Raw genomic sequence first — 15155 nt, forward strand, 5'->3', positions numbered from 1 at the left:
TTCTCCCAAGCCGTCTTCTGCTAGCTCCCTCTCTCTGAGACCACAGAAAGAGTGATTAGAGTGACCGAGTGGGCTGTGACCAGATTTCCTGTCCATGGGCTCTGGGAATTAGAGGCAACCCTTCCCCCCTCCCCACCCCCACCTCTCCACACAGGCAGAATACCCGGAGGTCTTTTCTCTGGAGACTGTTGTTAATCTGGTCTCCTGGCCCTAAGGAATGAGAATCTGGGCCAAAATATGTAGCAACAAAATAGCAGAAGTCAGCAATGCAAATAATACAAATGCATCTTAAAAACTGTGCCTTTCCAAAACTGTTTCACATATGTATTGTCTCATTAGGGCATTTTCTATGGGAATTATTGGAAACGGAAACTGGTTCAAAGTAGTATTTGATACTTCTGAGTTTCTGTGTTTACCTCTGGCTTCATTATTATTAAATATTGCCTTTCCTCTAATGGTTTTAAATTTGTATTTGAACTTTTTCTGTTTACTTAGGAAGAGACTGATACTTTCTCAAAACATATTTAATTTCTACCAGAATTTTTTAAAGGACAAAATGATTACCATCTTGTCACAAATATTGATAGCTTTGCCCTCAATTTAGATGGAACATCACAGGCTTGGCACTTAATCACACACACACACACACACACACACACATATATGTATATGCCACACACACACACACACAGACATATATATGGACTGAATGTTTGTGTTACCCCCAAAAAATTCATATGTTAAAGCCTTAACTCCCAATGTGATGTTATTTGAACATGGACTTTGGGAGGTAATTAGGTTTGGATGGGGTCATGAGTGTGACATCATGGGATTAGTTCCTTTATAAGAAGAGACACTAGAGAGCTTGAGCTCACTTTCTCTCTTCTCAAACAAATGCACACAGAGAAGAGGCCAGGCCACGTGAGCACACAGTGCGATGGCAGCCAGGAACAGGCCAGGAAGAGAGCTTTCACCAGAACTCAACCCTGCTGGCACCTTGATCGTGGACTTGAAGCCTGTGAACTATGAGAAAATAAATCTCTGTTATTTAAGCCCCCTACTCTATGGCATTATTTTTATGGTAGCCTGAGCTGACCAAAACAGATTAATATACATAGACATATGATATAATATATAATATAAAGAGACATACATAACACACCAGAAAGTGAAAAAGAAACATTGTATTGAATAAATAATTAAATAAATACCTAAGAGGCCAGAAATTTCCCAAGTTTTGGGTCAGACTCTGATATAAAGCAGACAGTCTAACTGAGGCAACCTCAGATTTAAGTTCGACAGAGGTGGTAGGAAAGGAAACTGCCCAAGGAGCCATTGATAGTGGCCACAAGAGGATGGCACAGGCGGTGGAGAGGAGGGTAAGGTCCTTTGCTGAAAGCCCCCACTCTGAAGTTGTGTAAGGTGACAAGAAACAGAGGAAGGGTTTTTGTTGCGGGTACAGGAGACTGGCCCCTGTGTGCTTACTGTTCAAGAGGAAGAAGATCCATCTCTGCTTCTGACAGCTTGGTCTTTTGTGCCCCTAACTGTGGCTTCCCTGCTACTGGAGCGCTTGATTGGTGTGGGAGAGCAGAACCAAAGGCCCTGTGGCCGGGTGCAGTGGCTCACACCTGTAATCCGAGCACTTTGGGAGGCCGAGGCAGGTGGATCTCTTGAAGCCAGGAGTTTGAGATCAGCCCGGCCAACATGGGGAAACCCCATCTCTACTGAAAATACAAAAATTAGCTGGGCATGGTGGCACATGGCTATAATCCAGCTACTAGGGAAGCTGAGGCAAGAAAATTGCTTGAACCTAGGAGGTGGAGGTTGCAGTGAGCCAAAATCGCACCACTGCACTCCAGCCTGGGCAACAGAGTGAGACCCTGTCTCAAAATATAAAATAAAATATTTAAGGAAAAAGCAACAAAACAAAACAAAAACAAAAACAAGAGCCCTGAGCTCTTAGCAAGCTTGGCTTCAGTCTATTGAGTTTCCTGGTGAGTTAAATGACTCACTTGGGAGTTATTGGTACCTTCTGAAATAATTACCAGTGTCAGAAAAGACAGAGAACAGGTCTCCATCAATAGTACCAAAAGAAATATTTTTACAGAGCCATCGAAAATAATGAGAGAAAAAATTGTAGAGAACCAAACAGGGCTTTTATTTAAAGAATTTTAATTTTGCTGTTATAATACTTAAGTGGTGAAATTTTTAAGTAAGTGCTGTCAGCTCTTCCAAAACCTTTAATAAAATTAGTCAGCAAGAAAAGTGATGGTCCAAGCAAGGAAAGGTTGGAAAGGAATTAAGGAATTTCTTGATGTACTAACTTATGCAACTTTAATGGGGGCAGATACAGTCTCAATTTTTAAATATATGAAGGATTTTCTTACACTATCTTTTAGAGGTTTTAAAAAAATTTATCTTAAAATTTGATAAGAAGAATACCAATTCTGCTTTTATCCTAGAACTTAAATTTCCAAGACAAATGTAACCTAATCTTTCAAAGCTGAGGAAACTCACAGAATTGCTGATCTTTAAGATTGCTACTTAAGACTGATCGGTTTGGCTAAGAAGTCAGTGAGCCTGAAGAAGATTTCAGATTTTCTGGGGAATAAGTCATTGTCATTGAGTGAGTCAAACCCAGGATGAAATGAAAATTCACAACAATATTTTCCTAATTTTTTGGCTGTTACATGTGATAAGTTCTCAGCCTTCGTCATATTAGATATTTTTTCCTGACAAAATAGAACAGGATTTCTACCTAGTCAGTGGATAACTTGTGAAATTCCCATATTTATTTGTATTTCCTATTGAGTTAAAATAATTAGTGCAAAAGGCATGTGGCATTTCTGAACTTTAAAAATTGGAGGTTGATTTATACCATGATTTTGGAGCTATTTAATCTGGGAAAGGCCTGGGACCCTTCCTCTCGAATGGACTTTTTAATCAAGTAGGATACAGGGTAATGAATCAGTGCCAAACTGGAAGAAGTTTTCAGTAACACTTATCCAGTGCTTCCTATGAGGCAGACATTCTTCTAAATGTTTTGCAGTACAGGCCCATAGTCCCTTACTGGTAATTCTAAAACCCAAAAGCTTTTGAAACCAATTATTTTTGTAACTCAGTCAGCAGCAAAACTTGGCCAAACTCATTTGGATGCAAAATCTGTTCTGATGTTTAGCTGCAGAAAGTGTTAATGTTCGGTTACTGATTGGTGCCCTAGATTCCACTGGGGTATTACATAAGGTATGGTATATTACATACATATAAATTAATTGTATATAATATATGGTAACGTTTATGGTAAATATTAGGTACTTGTGCCATATTACCTTTCTAAAATCCAAAAAGTTCCAAATTCCAAAACTTATCTGACACAAAATATTTCAAATACAGAAAGTATTTCCCATAAGTCTCACAATTCTCTACAGTACACTTTTAGTGTTCTGAACTTACAAAGGGAAAACTAAGACAAAGAGAATATAAACACGTAGACACAGTGCTCAAGGTGATACATCTGATAAGTGATGGACCTAGGATTTGAAGACAGGAAAATCTGACTCCAGAGCTCATGCTCTTAATCACTGCTCCATTATACCACTTCGAGTGACCTGCTAATGGGGTATATTTTCAATAAATCTTCTTTTTGTTATTTGTAAATGAGAAGGAGACAATATATAGAGTTATGACTAACAGCCTCCAACTAGGTAATTCACCCAAGGAAATTCAATATGGGATCCATTTACAAAGGGATAGAAAAAACTTAAAAGGCCCAACAGGTGACTTTGAGGCAACCCAGAGATTAGCCAGACTCAGAAAGCTACCACTACCTCTAGGACTAAAATAACAAAGAGAGGAGGCGATATTACTGAGGCCAAGAGTCAAGGAGTTGTTGACACCATGAACTGAGATGCTGTCCTACAAAGGCAGCAGACACTGCCCTGGAGACTGATGGTCAAAGCAAGAGAGATGGGGAGAAACATCCTGGTTTCTCCCGTTCTCTTCCCCTCCAGTCCCCCTTGGGTATCATCATTATCTGAACCTAGCTAGAAGCCAATTAGCAATGGAACCTGGAAAACATAGTTTTCAGGGATAAATTCTCTATGCTACAAAACAGAGTAGAGCAAAAGAGAGAAAAGAAAACTGGATCTAAGGGCAAGTGATCAAGTGACTACTATATGAATTTGAGAGTAAAAAATGTTGGATAATAGATTAAGGATCAATCTGAAAAGATTTGACAAGTGATTGCAAAGGAAAACCCTAACAAAATGAGTTTTCCACATTTATTAAAGAAATATTTATTAAAGACCTTTATATGACAAACATGATCAGTGAAGAAGGTAAGCTCCTAAAGGGCAGGGAGCAGGTTTTGTTTATTTACAAAAATAATTTTTTTCTTTTTAACAAAAATTAAATTCAAGCAATGTAAATGAAGAGTCTTGAACCTCGGTACAAAGAGCCAACAGTACATAAAATGGGAGAAAGGCTTTCTTAGAAGCATGTACAGAAGGGACTTCAAGGTTTTAGTCAACAACAAATTCTATGAGCCAACAAGATGAGGTGACTATAAGAAAAAAACAATTGAATCTTGGGCAGCAGAGTTGAAGCAAAATATTAAACATAGTAGATGATATTCCTATCCTAAAGCTCACTTGTTGGATTAATTTGGAATGATTTTTGAACTTCCAGCCATCATTTAAGTACAGAAGAGAGATGAAGTGGTGAAGACACTCAAAACCATGTCCAAAGAGCAACAATTGAAAAACCAGGGAGTATTTAACCTGGAGAATAAAAGGGTTAGAAGATATAAAAGCACACACTTCAAATAATTAGAAGACATATACTGGAGTATCACCTACTGCCCACCCACCCTCTCCACTTGGAAGAGATAGTGCCTCTACCACAGTCCTGCCCCCTAGAGACCCATGCAACCACCATGCTTTACACATGCATAACCCAGCAGCACTCCAGTTGCACGTGACTGAACCAGTAGTTGACAGGCAGTGAGTGGCTTATTCACCTATGCCAGCACCTGGAGTAAAAAAGGTCAGTTAGGCCGGGTGCAGTGGCTCACCCCTGCAATCCCAGCACTTTGGGAGGCCCAGGCAGGTGGAGTTCCTGAGGTCAGGAGTTCAAGACCAGCCCAACCAACATGATGAAACCCCGTCTCAACTAAAAATACAAAACGGGTGCAGTGGTTCACACCTATAATCCCAGCACTTTGGAAGGCTGAGGAGGGTGGATCATGAGGTCAGGAGATCGAAACCATCCTGGCTAACATGGTGAAACCCCTTCTCTACTTAAAAAAAAAAAAAAATACAAAAGAAATAGCTGGATGTGGTGGCGGGCCCCTGTAGTCCCAGCTACTAGGGAGGCTGAGACAGGAGAATGGCGTGAACCCAGGAGGCGGAGCTTGCAGTGAGCCGAGATCGCGCCACTGCACTCCAGTCTGGGCGACAGAGCAATACTCCGTCTCAAAAAAAATACAAAAAAAAAAATACAAAAACAAACAAACAAACAAAAAAAAATTAGCTGGGCATGGTGGCAGAAGCCTGTAATCCCAGCTAATCGGAAGGCTCAGGCAGGAGAATAACTTGAACCCAGGAGCGGAGGTTCCAGTGAGCCAGCCAAGATGGTGCCATTGCACGCCAGCCTGGGCAACAAGAACGAAACTCCATCTCAAAAAGAAAAAAAAGAAAAAGGGTCAGCTGGACCTCTCACTAAAAGGGAATTTGGTTTAGAAAACCAGTTAGTAATAGAGGCAAACGCTAAAGAGAAGCCAACAGATAAGAGTTGGCTCACAGCAAACAGAGGACACATGTAAACTAAAATGATGAGCGAGCAAAACTCCTTATAAGCAGAGAACATTCTGGAGCAGAGAAAAGAAAACAAAGCAAACTTCAGAATGCAGCCAAGGTGCTCAGAAGGAGCAAGAGACAAGAACAAGGGAGAAAGAGAGAGAGAGCAGAAAAGGGGAGAGACAGAATGAGGTCCTAGGAAGCTGGCTTTGTTCCTGCCAACTTCTCTCTTTTGGTTCCATTCCATATGGATCCTTATAAGAAACACCCTTTTTCTTAAGGTAACATTTGTGAGTTTCTGCTCTTGCAAAACAAAAATAACTAAAACAAACTGTTCTAAGAAAAAAAAATGAATTAAACCAGTTTTGTATAGTCTTGAGGGCTAAACACAAATTGGTGGAAGCTCCAGAGAGACTGGTTTCTTTCTAATAGTCCATTAAATGTGTAATGGGCTGCCTGAAGAAACAGATCTTTGTTTGCCACAGAGATGGTCCAAGCACAAGCCACTAGTCATATGGCAGGGATTCAAGCCCAGGATATGGTGCCATGACTGAACAATTTTCAAGGCCTTTCCAGCCTGGAGACTACATCATCTGATTCCAGGTGCAAAATTCTACATCTTGAGGTAATACAGATGGCTTTCATAATAAGAAATACACAGTCTTCTAAAATAGTTTTTTCTTTTGTTTATTAGAATACTTTTCTGTCCAGTGCTTTGCCATCTTGATCTTCTTTTCACTCAAATAGGAAATAACAAGCCCAGCTACAGTTTTAAGTTCAGCAAATAATGTTTTAAGTGTTTCTGGTTTTGAGACAAGGCACTGGTCATTTTGGCATTGATTTTTTTCCATTAATTTTTAAATTTACGTGTATTTTTCAGTAAATTTAGTTCATATGATTTTGATTTGTTTACACTTAGCTCCCTAAAATGTGTGGTTTAGCAATTTGATGACTATGCACCTTCTCATTCCTCTGTCTCAGAACCAGAAAGTCATGTGTTGCCAACAGGACCAAAGTGAAATCCAGCTGACATAAATTTGGATACAAATCGAAGAAGCCATAAAATTCAAGACCATTCTAAACTTGGTGATAAAAGTTCTCTTGTTTTCAAAAAGTTACAGACAAAACAAGTTCCAAGTATAAAGTACTTTATAATGTTTTATGCAAACATGTGTTGCACAGACAAATGGCAGTGGGACAGCTGCCTCTCTTGTTACTCTGCTACCACAATTACCAGAACTTGTGATTATAGGAGGTTGTTGCTTCACATGAGGTTGTGTCTGCATCCTCAAAGAATCTGGTTACCCAGTCAAGAAAGCCAGTAAACCTGATCATTTAGCAGAATGTAAACCAAAGCACTTCCAGTAGACAAAATGCTTCTCATTCACAGAATTAGTTAATGTTGATCGTGGTAGAAACTTGAAATCATCTCAGCCAATCCTTCACTCTATCAATGTGTTTTAAATGGCTGTTTTGACATTCCATGTATATAACCTTTAAAATTCTGATGACTTGGTCCAGGCATGACTTTAATTATAAACTCAAGGCACATATGGAGCGGAGAGAATATTTTCCAGGAAAACCTAAAGAATTATGTTTTATGGGTATTTTTTTTCCTTTAAATGTGTTTGAAAGAGTGATAGCACTACCGGTATATAGAGGATGTATATTTTATATACAATTTATGTTGATACATACAAATTTTTAACACATATATGCTAATTTTCTGTGAGACAACATTGCATAAGTCATATATTCAAAACAAATACCAAAAATATATGACTTACATAATTAAATCTCTATGTATTAAACTTACACATGGGTATAATCTGTCCAATTTAGAGATATTTGCCTATGCCAGGGTCCATGTATTCAGCAATGGTTGAGAAAAAAATAAATCTTTAACCCAAAGTTGTTTTTCCCGTTTTTTCTTTTTTTTTTTTTTTTTTCTTTTTTGAGACAGAGTCTTACTCTGTCACCCAGGCTGGAATGCAATGGTATGATCTCAGCTCCCTACCACCTTGGCCTCCTGCGTTCAAGTGATTCTCCTGACTCAGGCTCCTGAGTAGCTGGGATTACACGTGTGCACCATCACACCTGGCTGATTTTTGTAATTTTAGTAGAGACCGGGTTTCACCATGTTGACCAGGCTGGTCTCAAACTCCTGATCTCAGGTGATCCACCCACCTCAGCCTCCCAAAGTGCTGGTATTACAGGCATGAGCCACTGTGCCAAGCCAGTTTTTTTCTTAATGAGTTCAGTGATTAAAGGTTTGGGCCACTGCCCTTATGTCACGTTGGGCACCTTGGCCTAGTTAGGAACCCAGGCCTAAGGCTCCACCTATTGATCTTCCTTTCTCCCAGAAGCCCCTGGATATCTTACCATATTTACAAACTTTAGTCTTCAGTATTTGAGTTTCTACTAACTACTGAGATTTCAGAAGACGGCTCATCAGGCTTGAACAGCCATTATCCAGACCACCCACTGCCTCAGATATCTCTTTTATTATTTATATCACCCATCATTCAACTGAGACATCTTGTTTGTCTTCACCACATGACAGAGAAGAAGCACAAATCTCAATATTTATTGGTTCTTGAGACCTTGTCTTTCCTTTCTGTAATTTAAAAATGTATTTCCTATTTAAAATCTCCTTCTTCCAGAAATTTCTCATTCTACCAAAACCAGTAGTGCTTTCCCTTCATCTTCTCAAACCATACCCCATAGTTCAGGACCCTACTCGAGTTTCACCTGTTGCAAAAATCCCTGATCCTCCAGCCCTGTGTAATCTATGCCAACTTTGAAACTCTCATGTATATATTCTTTACCACCTTGTTTTAGGCTCACATTTTATACAAGCTTAGATTTACTCAGATTGTTTTATATATTGTTCTTATCTTCCTAACTAGAGTAGGGACTCCTAAGAGGAGAGAATTAGGCTTTATACAATCTTCCCATTCCCACAGTGACCAGTAAACTTCAGGACCTGAAGAAGATGTCAAATACATACCAGTTACTAAATAGATAAATATTATATTTCATTTCTACTTTATAAATTATAATACAGTAATATTTCTGCCCCTAGCTACAACAGATTCATTTTCTCTAAAATTACCATATTAATATATAAAAACATTTGTCATCTATTTAAAAAGTTGTTTATAATATTTATTAAAAAGTTATGAACTTTGCAACAAAAAATCATCCCTTCTAGTAATAAATTAGTTCAGCTAACAAGCGTTTAAGTTTTAATCCCTACCTTCCAGAATCTCACATTCTCATGAGAGAAAGGCATGTCAATAAATTAAGATGTAATGTAAAAGTGCTTCCAAAGAGACAAGGTCTACCACATCAAAGGCCAGAAAGGAAGTAACAACTCCCAGAGGTTCTCTAATCAAGTTCTACAATCAAATGATTATTATCCCACACAACTTGGAGGATACAAATTCTAAGCCAATTTTTAAAACTTGCCTTTATTGTATAAAACTAGAGTGCTTTAAAATAATACGATTTATAATTTGTATTGAGGGTCACAGCAAAGCAGACAGTAAAAATAAGAAATAATTTTTTAAAAATCTTAACAAAAATCATATTTGGAGAATGTACATTTGAAAAAAATGTGAGATGTGAAGTCATATTAATGAAAGTATAATTAGCTTTTTATTAAAAATAAAAACCGCACTCACCTGAAGCATCTGTCTGTTTCAATCATGTTATTTACTGTGGTTTTGTTTTTTCATGCAGTGCAATTCCTTGTACACATGCCTGGGGACTGGCATAGGTCCAGTTGGCTTTTATTGGGGCCTATCTTTTGTTAAAAATTAGTGTAAGATGAAAACAGTGTATCTATTTTGCAATCTTGATATTACATGACAATTTCAAGATCTCACTGTAGATCAGTGTACACATCAAATGTGTGTCTTAAAACTCTTTGAATTTATTGTGAATGTTCATTTTTACATCTTCTTTTTACATTTCATGATTTTATTATCTCTATTACGTATGTATGAAATATGATAATTAAATTTCATTTTCTTCCAGAAGCAAATGGACTAGAGTTTTGACATAACTTGTTTTGAAATAAGTTCATCTGATAAGTAGTGGCTGGTAGCAAGGGAAAGCAGTAAGACTTACAGATCTTGAAAAGAAATTTAGAATAGTAACTTAAATAAAGAGTAGTCTACGGTGGAAGGAGAAACAAGTATGAAATCTAAAGAAGAAAAAAATATGCATCATCTGTTGCTTTTTCTAAATTATAGTTGACAGTTGAAGCAAAAATTATAACACTTTCTGATGTCGTTCTAAATGTATATAGAAGAAATACTTAAGACAATTATATAATAAAAGGAGGAGGAAGGGGTTTAAAGAAAGATGAGGTTTCTATACTTCATTTAACCGGTAAAATTGTGAAACCAATAGACTATAATAAATTATGTGTATGTAATATAATACCAAAAGCAATCACTAAAAATATTATACATTTAAAAACACTATAGGTAAATCAAATGGAATTATAAAAAACACTCAAGTAATCCACAGGACAACAAGAAAAAGAAAAAAAGTAAAATGAAACCAGAGAGACCAAACAAAACAAAAACTAAAATAGCAGACTTAAGCCCAAATATGTCAATAATTACATTAAGTATTAATTTTCTAAATATACCAATGAAAAGGTAGAGATTGGCAGAGTCGATTGAAAAACATAACCAAACCACATGTTGTCTAAAAGAAACTCACTGTAAATATAACGATACAGGTAAGTTAAAAGCAAAGGATCGAAAAAGATAGATATGCCAGCATTAGCCAAAGGAAAGCAGGAGTAGCTAATAGCTACTTAATATCAGATTAAGTCAACTTCAGAGCAAAGAAAATGACCAGAGACTATGAGGAACATTATCTAATGATAAAAAAGGTAAATCTACAAAAAAGATATAGCAATCTTAAATGTGTATGCACCAAATAACAGAGCTACAAAATATAGGAAGCAAAAACTGGTGAAACTGAAAGGAGTAATAGACAAATCCAAATAAGGCTGGATACCTCAATGTCCCTGTAGAATGACTGATAGAAGTAGACAGAACATCAACAAGGATATAGGAAGACTGAACAACATCATCAATCAAAAGGATCTAATTCACATTTTTTGGACACTTCATCAATAACAGCTGAACACTCATTCTTTTCAAGTGTCTGTGGATTATATACCAAGATAGACCATACTCTAGACTGTAAAACAAACTTCAACAAGTTGAAAAAAATAGAATGTATTCTCCCACCATAATGAACTGAAAGTAGATATCAATAACAGAAAGAAGACAGGAAAATCTTCAAACACTTTGAAACTAAACAACATAATTTCTAATAACCCATGGGCCAAAGAAGAAGTCTCAAGGAAGTCAAAAAATACACAGACCTGAATGACAATGAAAATACACATATCAAAATTTGTGAGTAGAGCTAAAGCAATGCTAAGAGGAAATGTTATAGCACGAAATTGATATATTAGAAAAGAGTAAGTCTCAAACAATAATCTAAACTACTACCTCGAGAACCTAGAAGAAGAAGTGCAAAATAAACAAATCAGGCAGAAGGAAGTACATCTCAAAAATAAGAGCAGATGAATGAAAATGAAAAGCAGAAAAAAATAGAGACAATCAATGAAACAAAGAGCTATTTCTTATAAAACTTTAATAAAACTGACAACCCTCTAGTAATACTGACAAAGAAAAAGAGAAAAATTACCAGTATCAGAAATGAAGCAAGGGAAATCACTAAAAACTCTGGAAACATCAAAAGGATAAGGAAATACTATGAACAACACTACACACATAAATTTGACAACTTAGATAAAATAATTCAATTTCTTAAAAACCACAAACTACTACAACTTATCCAATATGAAACAGATCATTTGAATAGTCCTATAACTATTAATCTGCAATCTGAAAACTGTCCCCTACCACCAATTCTTGCAGTTCATATGGTTTCACTGGAGAATTCTACAAAACTTCTAAAGAAGAATTAATAGATAGGTGATGTCAGTAAGATGGTAGAACAAGAAGCACTGAATCCTCCTTCACCTAATGAATACACCCAATTCAGCAACAATTCGTAGACAAATTCACTTTGTGAGAAATCCAGAGACTAATTTTAAGGCTCCTGCACCCCAGACAAACATGAAACTAGACTCATCAAAGCTAATACAGATATTTGGGCACCCTGTCACCAGAATTCCTATCCCTGGCACAGCACCTTAAATTTGCAAGTGCTGCACAAGTTTCCAGCTTCTCTGAAGGGAAGGAAAGAGTTGGTCTGCATGCTCAATATCCCAAGAAGCTATACAAGGAACTGGATTCTGTCTTGCCTGTCTCAGATCACTCACAGGTCCAGCATAAGCTAGCCATGTGGGGGAGAACAGAGACTGCAGCTTGGGCTAGTAATAACCATAAACTCCCCCAGCTCAACACAGAGCAAACAGACAAAAAACAAAACAAAACAGAAAACAAAAAACAGCCACTAGCATCCTCCCTGGAAAGGGAAATAATTGGTCTGTGTATCTAAGGCCTCAACTTTTTCAAGGGCTGCCCAAAGAACTGGCCTCTATCTTACCTGTTCCAGTGACTGACAGGACCAGGCATACCCTAGACACCTTGGTACGGAAAATAACATAGAAAGCAAGTTGGACCAAAGTGAAGTCTTGGGGCCCACAGGGTCTCTGACCAGGCTGATTGGTGAGGGTCTTTTCCTGCACAAGGCCAATTCATGAAGTCTGAGAGAGGAGATCACTTTGTCTAATGCACAAACCCTAGCATAGAGAGTCAAAGAAAATGAAGAAATAGGTAAATATGTTCCAAATTCCTGACAAATATTTCAAACTAACCATCATAAAGATGCTCACCAAGGTTAGGAAAATGAGGTCATGCATGAACAAAGTGAGAATTTCAACAAAGCCATAGTAAACGTCTAAAAGTATCAAACAGAAATCATAGAGCTGAGGAATACAATAACTGGACCGAAAAATTCACTACAGGTGTTCCACAACATACTAGATAAAGCAGAAGAAAGGATTGGTGAACTCAAAGACAAGTCACTGGAAGTTCTTCAATCAGAGAAGGAGAAAGTAAAGAAAGCTTAAGGGGGTTATGGAGACCATCAAGTAGACCAATATACACCTTATAGAAGTAAATGAAGGAAACGAGAAAGTACCAAAAAGCTTATTCAAAAAAAAAAAAAAAAAAAAAAATGGATGAATACTTCCGAAATCTGCAGAAGGAAATGGGACAAACCAGAAATAAAAGGAAAGTATCTCAACATAATAAATACCGCAGCTAATATTATACTCAAAGAAGAAAACCTGACAAGTTTTCCTTTCAGATCAGGAAAAAGGCAAAGATGCCCATTCTCACCACTTCTAGTTAACAACTACTGGAAGTCCCAGTGGAGTAATTAGGCAAGAAAAAGAATTAAAAGGTATCCAAATCAGAAAGGAAGAAGTAAAATTGTCCCTGTTTGCCAATGCTATTTTATATAGAGAATATCATAAAGACTCAATTAAGAAACTGTTAGAACTAATAAATTTAGTAAAATTGCAGAATACAAAATCAACATACAAAAATCAGTTACATTTTTATGCAATAACAATGAACTATCTGAAAAGAAAATTAGGAAAACAATCTCATTTTCAATAGTACCAAAAAAAATACTTAGTAATAAATTTAATCAAGGAGATGAAAGATTTGTACACCAGAAACACAAAATACTGATGAAAGAAATTAATTAAACACAAGTAAATGGAAATACATATCCTCCTCATAAATTGGAAGATGTAATACTGTTAAAATGTCCATACTACCCAAAGAAATCTACAAATTCAATACAAACTCTGTTAGAATCCCAATGGCACTTTTTACAGAAATGGAAAAATAATCTAAAGTTGATATGGAGCCACATGAGACCCCAAATAGCCCAACAAATCTTAAGAAAAAAAAAGCTGGAAAATCACATTTCCTGATTTCAAAAGGTATTACAAAGTGATAGTAATTAAAACAGTATAGTACTAGCATTAAAAAAAAACATATACTCCAATAGAACAGAATAGAGCTGAGAAATAAATCCACACAGATGTGGTCAACTGATCATTGAAAAGGTGTCAAGAGTACACACTAGGAAACAGCCTCTTCGATAAATGGTATTGGGAAAACTGGATATCCACATACAAAGAATGAAACTGGGCCCTTATCTTACACCATATACAAAAATCAACTTAAATGGATTAAAGACTTAAATGTAATACCAGAAACTATAAAACTCCTAGAAGAAAACAGGGGAGATCTTCATAACATTGTTCTTGGCAATAACTTTATGGTTAGAACACTAAAAGTAGACAAGTGGAATTACATTAAACTAAAAAACTCTGCACGGAAATGGAAACAATCAACAGAATAAAAAGGCAACCTACAGAATGGGAGAAAATATTTGCAAGCCATATATTAGATAAGGGGTTAATTTCTAAAATATATAAGAAATACTCCTACAACTCAATAACAAAAAAACAAACAAACAAAAACAAAGTCCTAACAAGTAGGTAAAGGATTTGAATAGGCATATACACATTTCTCCAAGGAAGTCATACCAATGGCCAACAAGCATATGAAATGGTATCCAACATCACCAATCATCAGTGAAATGCACAAAACTATGAGATATCACCTCACACCTTTCAGGATGGTTACTATCAAAGAAAGAGAGAGACAAGTGTTAGTGAGGATGTAGGGAAATTGGAATCCTTGTATTTGGTTTGTGGGAATCCAAACTAATGCAGCCACTATGGAAAATAGTATAAAGGTTCCTAGAAAACTTAAAAACAGAACTACCATATGATCCAGAAATTCCACTGTCAAATATTTATCAAAAAGAATTGAAATCAGGATATTAAAGAGATATCAGCAGTTCCATGTTTACCGCAGCACTATTTACAAAAAACCAAGATGATTATGAACAGATTACTGGATAAAGAAAATGTGATACGTACATTCAATGGATATTATTCAGCCTTTAAAAAGAAGGAAATTCTGTAAATTGCAACAACATCGATGAACCAGGGGAACATAACGATAAATAAAATAAGCCAGTCACAAAAGGACAAATATTGCATTGGAAGTATATAACTGGAATCCTAGTTATATGAGAGTATTCATCTGAAATCTAAAAAGTGAAATTCGTATAATTAAAGAGTAACTTCGTGGTTGCCAAGGGATGGGGGAGGAATAAAAGGGAAGTTACCAATCAATAGGCATAAAGTTTCAGTTAAGAAAGATGAATAAGTTCTAGAGATCTGCGTATCTATAGTAAACAATACTG

The 15155-nt window shown here is 36.6% G+C and overlaps 1 pseudogene; it reads left to right on the forward strand.

Moving 5' to 3' along the window:
- Positions 1 to 4321: 4321 nt before the first annotated feature.
- Positions 4322 to 15155, forward strand: part of LOC100997919 — a 38043-nt pseudogene continuing 27209 nt past the window's right edge.

This window comes from Papio anubis, chromosome 5 (assembly GCF_008728515.1).
Source record: "Papio anubis isolate 15944 chromosome 5, Panubis1.0, whole genome shotgun sequence".
Lineage (NCBI taxonomy): Eukaryota > Metazoa > Chordata > Mammalia > Primates > Cercopithecidae > Papio > Papio anubis.